General features: G+C 39.6%; 1 protein-coding gene across 1 annotated transcript in view; it reads right to left on the reverse strand.

Annotated features, from left to right (window-relative positions):
- KMT2E (lysine methyltransferase 2E (inactive)) overlaps nt 1–6479 on the reverse strand; it is a 92131-nt gene extending 85652 nt beyond the window's left edge. Inside the window, 1 exon segment of the mRNA XM_044920181.1 lies at nt 6149–6479. The gene's annotated coding sequence lies outside the window, so the exon portion shown is untranslated.
- Nucleotides 6480–6485: the final 6 nt, after the last annotated feature.

The following is a 6485-nucleotide window of genomic DNA, read 5'->3' on the forward strand; positions in this document are numbered from 1 at the left end:
TCAGCGGGGAGCCTGCTTCTCCCTCTGACCCTCTCCCCTCTCATGCTGTTTCTCTCTCGCTCACTCTCTAAAAAATAAATAAAATCTTTAAAAAAAAAAAAAATTATCTTACGAATACCACAAACCAAAACAATCTCAATCCCACTGTTCCATTAATTAACTTTATGCCACAGGCTCAGACCTTAAATGCTGCCACCAAGTTAGCTATAACACAGGTGTGATTACTCAATGTTCTTTCTCAATTATAAACTTCAGGACCAAGATGTTTATTCCTTTCGTTTAACTCTAAATTAAGCAAACATCTAAGAGTTGCTAGAAAATTCTCTCTCTTCCCCAACTGTACAACTAGAATAAAGAAAGCTGCACAAATCATTTTGTTTCTCAGGTCCTGTCTTAAAACCAGATTTCACACTTAAGCCAACTTTAAAATGCAAAAATAAATATTTTAACTAAAAATAATGGACAAGTAGTTGATTACTTACTCACTGAATTACTATATTATAGGTTACTTATGCATGAAAAGCCATAATATCTGTTTTGATGGCATCATAATTCAACACATCAAAAAAGAATTCTGACTGACTTGTTGCATTAAAAAGTACAAGATCCCAAACAGCTTAAATAGTTCTTGTAAATAATCAAATCAGATTTTCCAATAAAGCTGGAAAATTCACCTAATACAAAAATGGCTTTCCTAAACTACCTAAAAATAAAATTTTATTTATGAGCTATCTATGAGGAAGAAAGAACTGATTTCATATTAAGGGAAAACATTTATCAAATGAAATGTAAGACCCAGCTATTTTCTTGACTCTGACTTAAGTAAAAAGCATCCTAGTGGGCGCCTGGGTGGCTCAGTTGGTTAGGCGACTGCCTTCGGCTCAGGTCATGATCCTGGAGTCCCGGGATTGAGTCCCACATCAGGCTCCCTGCTGAGCAGGGAGTCTGCTTCTCCCTCTGGCCCTTCCCCCCTCTCATGTGCTCTCTCTCATTCTCTCTCTCAAATAAATAAATAAAATCTTTAAAAAAAAAAAAAGCATCCTAGTTACTAATGGTTAATAAAAACTTCTCGTATTTTTAAAGATGCAAATAACATCTAATTAACTTAGCCTTGGTCAACACCACTTGATTTTTAATGTAGCACTTAGCATGAGTGCTCACAATAACAACAAAAAAATTCTTTTGGTTAATTCCTACCTCTCTATAAAATACTGTTTAATTGCAAATGGCAAGATTTTTAAATACTGCACTTCAAATTTGGTGCGCTAAAAAAATATTTTCAACCATAAATACTGCTCTTCCATATTAAATAAATTTTTAATACATATTATCTGTTTAATATTAAAAAAATAAGGCTCTTCCCAACACTTGCACATTACGAAAGACAGTAAAAAAGAGACAGCCACTCCAATTTTTTTTTTTAAAGATTTTATTTATTTATTTGACAGAGAAAGACACAGCGAGAGAGGGAACACAAGCAGGGGGAGTGGGAGAGGGAGAAGCAGACTCCCCGCCGAGCAGGGAGCCCGATGTGGGGCTCGATCCAGGGACTCCAGGATCATGACCTGAGCCGAAGGCAGTCGCTTAACCAACTGAGCCACCCAGGCACCCTAAGCCACTCCAATTTTAAACTCAGCCTAAAAACTAACATTTATACAGCAATATCTAAAATAGTATCCTTGTTATTTTGCCAGTCGACACAAAAGAGTAATTTTACCATAAAAAATAATTCTATAGCTAACATTAAAAAGTCTCCCTGAACACAAGTATTTAAACATTTATTCTAACATGACAAGGAACAGTCCCTGATCACCCTGAATATTTGAGATGTGTTTGCTTAAATGAGCTTTAAATGCAACAAATAATTGAGCACCTACTCTCTACTGTGAATAAATCCTTTGGAAATGAAAGCTAATTACACATTATGAAAATATTAAAAAAATAAACAGCATCTTTTACAAAGATTCCATACTAATATTTCTTTAGCAGTTTTTGATAGCTCTTCCAAGTCTTTTTGGTTTTCTCCATTTTAAATACTCAATGATAGCACACATTTAAGTCCCAGTATTAACTTCCAGAAAAGCAGAGCTGTTAGAATTTATATAACAGACTTTTAAAAGTAAAACCATCAGGCGCCTAGGTGGCTCAGTCATTAAGGTCTGCCTTCGGCTCAGGTCATGATCCCAGGGTCCTGGGATCAAGTCCCACATCGGGCTCCCTGCTCAGCAGGAAGCCTGCTTCTCCCTCTCCCACTCCCCCTGCTTGTGTTCCTGCTCTCGCTATGTCTCTCTCTGTCAAATAAATAAATAAATCTTTAAAAAAATAAAAAAAATAAAAGTAAAACCATCGGTATCACACTTTGATGCATGAAAATGGTTACATTATTCTTAGAAATAAGAAACCAATTTAAGGGCGCCTGGGTGGCTCAGTTGGTTAAGCGACTGCCTTTGGCTCAGGTCATGATCCTGGAGTCCCAGGATCGAGTCCCACATCGGGCTCCCTGCTCGGCAGGGAGTCTGCTTCTCCCTCTGACCCTCCCCCCTCTCATGTGCTCTCTCTCAAATAAATAAATAAAATCTTTAAAAAAAAAAAAAAAAAGAAACCAATTTAAGAAGTTAGACTTTCACTAAGACCACTAAGGTATGTGTTAAAGGGAAGAATTTCTCCTAAATTATTAATTGGCTTTTACCCTCACTTCCTCATTTTAGATCCAAGAAGTCCTAGAGCTTACTGTGGTATACATGGTAAAAATTCTCTGGCTGGAAGCTGTAAGACAGCCAAGCCAAAATTGTGAGAGAGTTATCAGAGATCTGAAGAGTTGAAGGGAAATGGAGGAACCCCATAAAGGTTCTAAACTTAAATTGAGATCAAAAGGATCCTATAACGTACACTGACAACAAAAGGGAAGTATGATCAAAATATAGTCTCTAAAAATAAAATTTACTCTCCAATTACATTATGATTTTCTACAAATCCACTTAAACAGATAAAACCTAATCCCTCAAAACTCAGCTACCCTAAGAACAAAGACCATTTGACTAGTTTTCCCCCCAAGAGACCTACTGTATCAAAACTCACTGAGAATAAAAAACCATGCCTACCCTTTTAAAAAATTTGCCTCTACACTCTAATTTAAAACACAGAGAGTCAATCGGGTATACATTAACAAAAACCAAACATTTATAGCCATGTTATTTATAAAGTAACCATTTAAAATAGAGTACGATATACTTAAAACATATTATCAAAACAAACAAAATCCAAAGCAATGAAGCAGCCCAGTATGAAGAAAGCTAATAGTGTGAACGCAGCTTTTCTCATAATTTCTAACTTGGCATTGTTTATTTGAAACCAAGTAAGTCCAAATGCTTTGTGTGTCTAGACCTGATCAAGGTCACTATCAAGAAAAAACAATGGGTGTAGACAGTGTTCCCTCCCATGGCTACATAAACCACATTTCCTTAAGAGTATACTGATTTCCTACACATTAGATATTAAGTTTAAAGTACCAACCTTCTGAACCACAGATCTTAACCACATAGTCTATAAAACAAACGCACAATCTTTACACTGCAGTTACGGATCCAGACCTACATGATCACTCAGAGCATAATAAAATGAGTATTGACCAGAAATCCCTACACAAACTCTTACTACCCACCAACATTTCATTTTACAATAAAATATTTCAAAGATTCTAAGTAAGGTTATGTGCTCACTCTTCCATGATGAAACTCTCTAAGCCAGTTATTTCTACAATTATTTTGTAGAACAGAAAGTTAACTAATACATATATGAGCTTCATGATTCTCTTGTTTCATTGTAAATATTAGAGCAGAATTTACAGTGGAAATAAAAGAATCATGAAAGGGTGTATACTCTCCAACCTTTTTAAGAACTACTGGATTGAAAGGCACTCATCTTTCAGTTAGTCCATATCAGAATGGTCATTAAATGCCATTAATGGCCCACTGATATCTCATTGCTGAGTTCACGCCAAAAAGATCAACCCCCCACTACAGAGATGAATTTTAACCATTCCCACTTTTTAAAATACTGTTAAATGATACCATTTGATTTTCTGCCTCAATCTATTAGATTCTGAAATTAGCATAAAATGGATTCAAGACCCTCTATTACAGTATGGCTGTTATTTAAATCATTAAAACAGACTAAGTTCCACATCCCAAAATAGGTAAACGGGCATGGGGGGTGGTTTCAAGAACTAAAGCCTTACTTTTCTACTTACATAATTATGATAGTATGCTATAAAACAATTTTAAAAGATAGCAAAGTGTGTAGCTGCACTTCATGAAATATACAAACTTAAAAAATTCTTAAGGAATGCTTAAATACATGAGAAAAATGGATGCAAACTATAATAGTGAGAAGAACAAGCATCTCCACACCCAGTGAAGTAACAGGTTTAGGCTTGTTTGTACAGCTCCCTAAAAATTAATCTGAAAGAGTACAAAAACCAAAATTCACAAATTTGGTCAAGAGGTGGATGGGAAACATTTCACTCTAAATTAAAACATGTAGTCACACAAAATGTTACACTTATACACTTACTAAACATTTTAACTTACTTTAGCACAGTGAATAAAAAACACTTGCACTAAGCAGAGCAAAAACTATTCCTTGTCCCAAATATTTTTTTTTTAATGTTTAAGAGCACCTACCTCATTACTGAAATTTCTAAGGCTAACCTGAGTGGGTTTTTTTTTTTCCCGAAGTGGTGTCATTTTATTTGCCTCTTAGGAAAAACCAATCAAATTAATCAGCTAAAACACAGCATTGTAATTTGCAGTAAAATCAACACATTTTTGTAAACTATTTGGGAAAGAAAAGAAGCACAGTCTTTTCATGTAAACATAATAAGCCTGTAATATGCTGCAGACAAACGCACTGCATGGGGTGTGGAGGACCCGAGCTGATTAGATTACCACAACATCAGCCTGGGGCCGCCATTTTTAGAATCTGTAAAGGACAAAAGAGGGAAATTTCACTTTTTACTTCCCATCTCGGAAAATAAAGGAAAAAACGGGGCCATCTTCCAATTAGGTATTGATGTCTCCAGCCTAGAGTTGAATGCACCTCACTTAATTCTCTCCAAGGTCTCCAGAACTCCAACACCTTACGTTATTCACATCTCTAAAAGGAGGGGAAAGAGGCACCAAACACACACACACACACACACACACAAAACCAAAAAAACCCGGGGTTTACTCCAAAGCGAACTCTAGCGATTTCTCTCTGACTTTAAATTGTATCATTCTTAAGACTCTAGCAAGAACGGATCTCTACGGAACTGAGGCCAGTGGAAGAGAGCACTCCGGATTGTTTTTTCTCTCTCCCCTCCCTCGTTTAGCACAGTGAACCGTTTGTTTCTCTTCTGTATCTGCTGCCACAGTGTCTGTGCCAATCCCTTGGTCAAAATAAGCTTTTCTGAAATGTGCCATGTTGTGGATTCTAAGCCTCCGGTACAGTAAAGGACGGCGAGAATGCAAGAGGAGTGGGGGAGGAGACTGAGAAGGCTGGGTACTGGGGTGACCACCTCTGGGGCGGGTTTACCCTCTCCCGGGGAGGATGAGGAGCTGTCTTGTTCTCCCACAAAGGGAGATAGAGACCCAGAGCGTCCTTTTAACCCCCTTAGTATTTACCAGAAAATTATACCAGAGAATGCCAGGCGATTAATGGAAGAAGAAAATGGGGCCTATACGGTTTTTCAGCACCTGAACAAGATGCGGTCGAGGAAAGGGAGAGCTGGCAGCTCCTGGGACTACTTCGACACAAACCCTACGAACAGTCACAAGCCTCCCTCCTCACCCAAGCGCCCTTAACCCGCTGCCAATAAGGAGTGCGCCCCCTCCCTAACTCCCACTCTCAAGGGGGTTTAACTGCCGGTTTCCCCTTTCCCCAACCCTAAAACCCGCCATAATGCTCCCTTTCTAGGGACAGGGAAGAGAAAGGATAAATTCGATTCAAACAAGCAGCGTCTTGCTCCAGCCCAGACACCTGAGTCAACGCCGACTCTCCCAACCCCCCTCCCCAAAGCATAAAAATGAGAAAGCCCCCTCCCCCTTGAAACACGCGTCCCTCCACCCCGCAAACCCCAAGAACTCCCAAGGAGACGACAGGCACTGACCTGTGATGTTCACACACCAGACACCCGAACCCCGTTATCTGCTCGACCCCCAAGGAGTCTCTCCACACCTCCGCGAACAGACGACCCCCCGACAGCAGCCACTGCGGACAGAGGACCCGGCTCCACACACCCCCTCCCCAAACAGCAGCGCGCAGCCTCTTCACCAGCAATCAAGGAGTAGGGGAGGGGGCACCCAAACAGTCAACAGGAACGCAGAGGCGACGGCAAAGCTGCTCAGAGTGTCTATGCCCCCTCTGTTGCCGCTCCCGAACTCAGGCACGGTCTCCGACTCGGCCCCCTGCGCCCGCTCAGTGTCACTGCCTCTCGCTCTGGGAAA

Source organism: Neomonachus schauinslandi, chromosome 12, assembly GCF_002201575.2.
Source record: "Neomonachus schauinslandi chromosome 12, ASM220157v2, whole genome shotgun sequence".
NCBI classification, from domain to species: domain Eukaryota; kingdom Metazoa; phylum Chordata; class Mammalia; order Carnivora; family Phocidae; genus Neomonachus; species Neomonachus schauinslandi.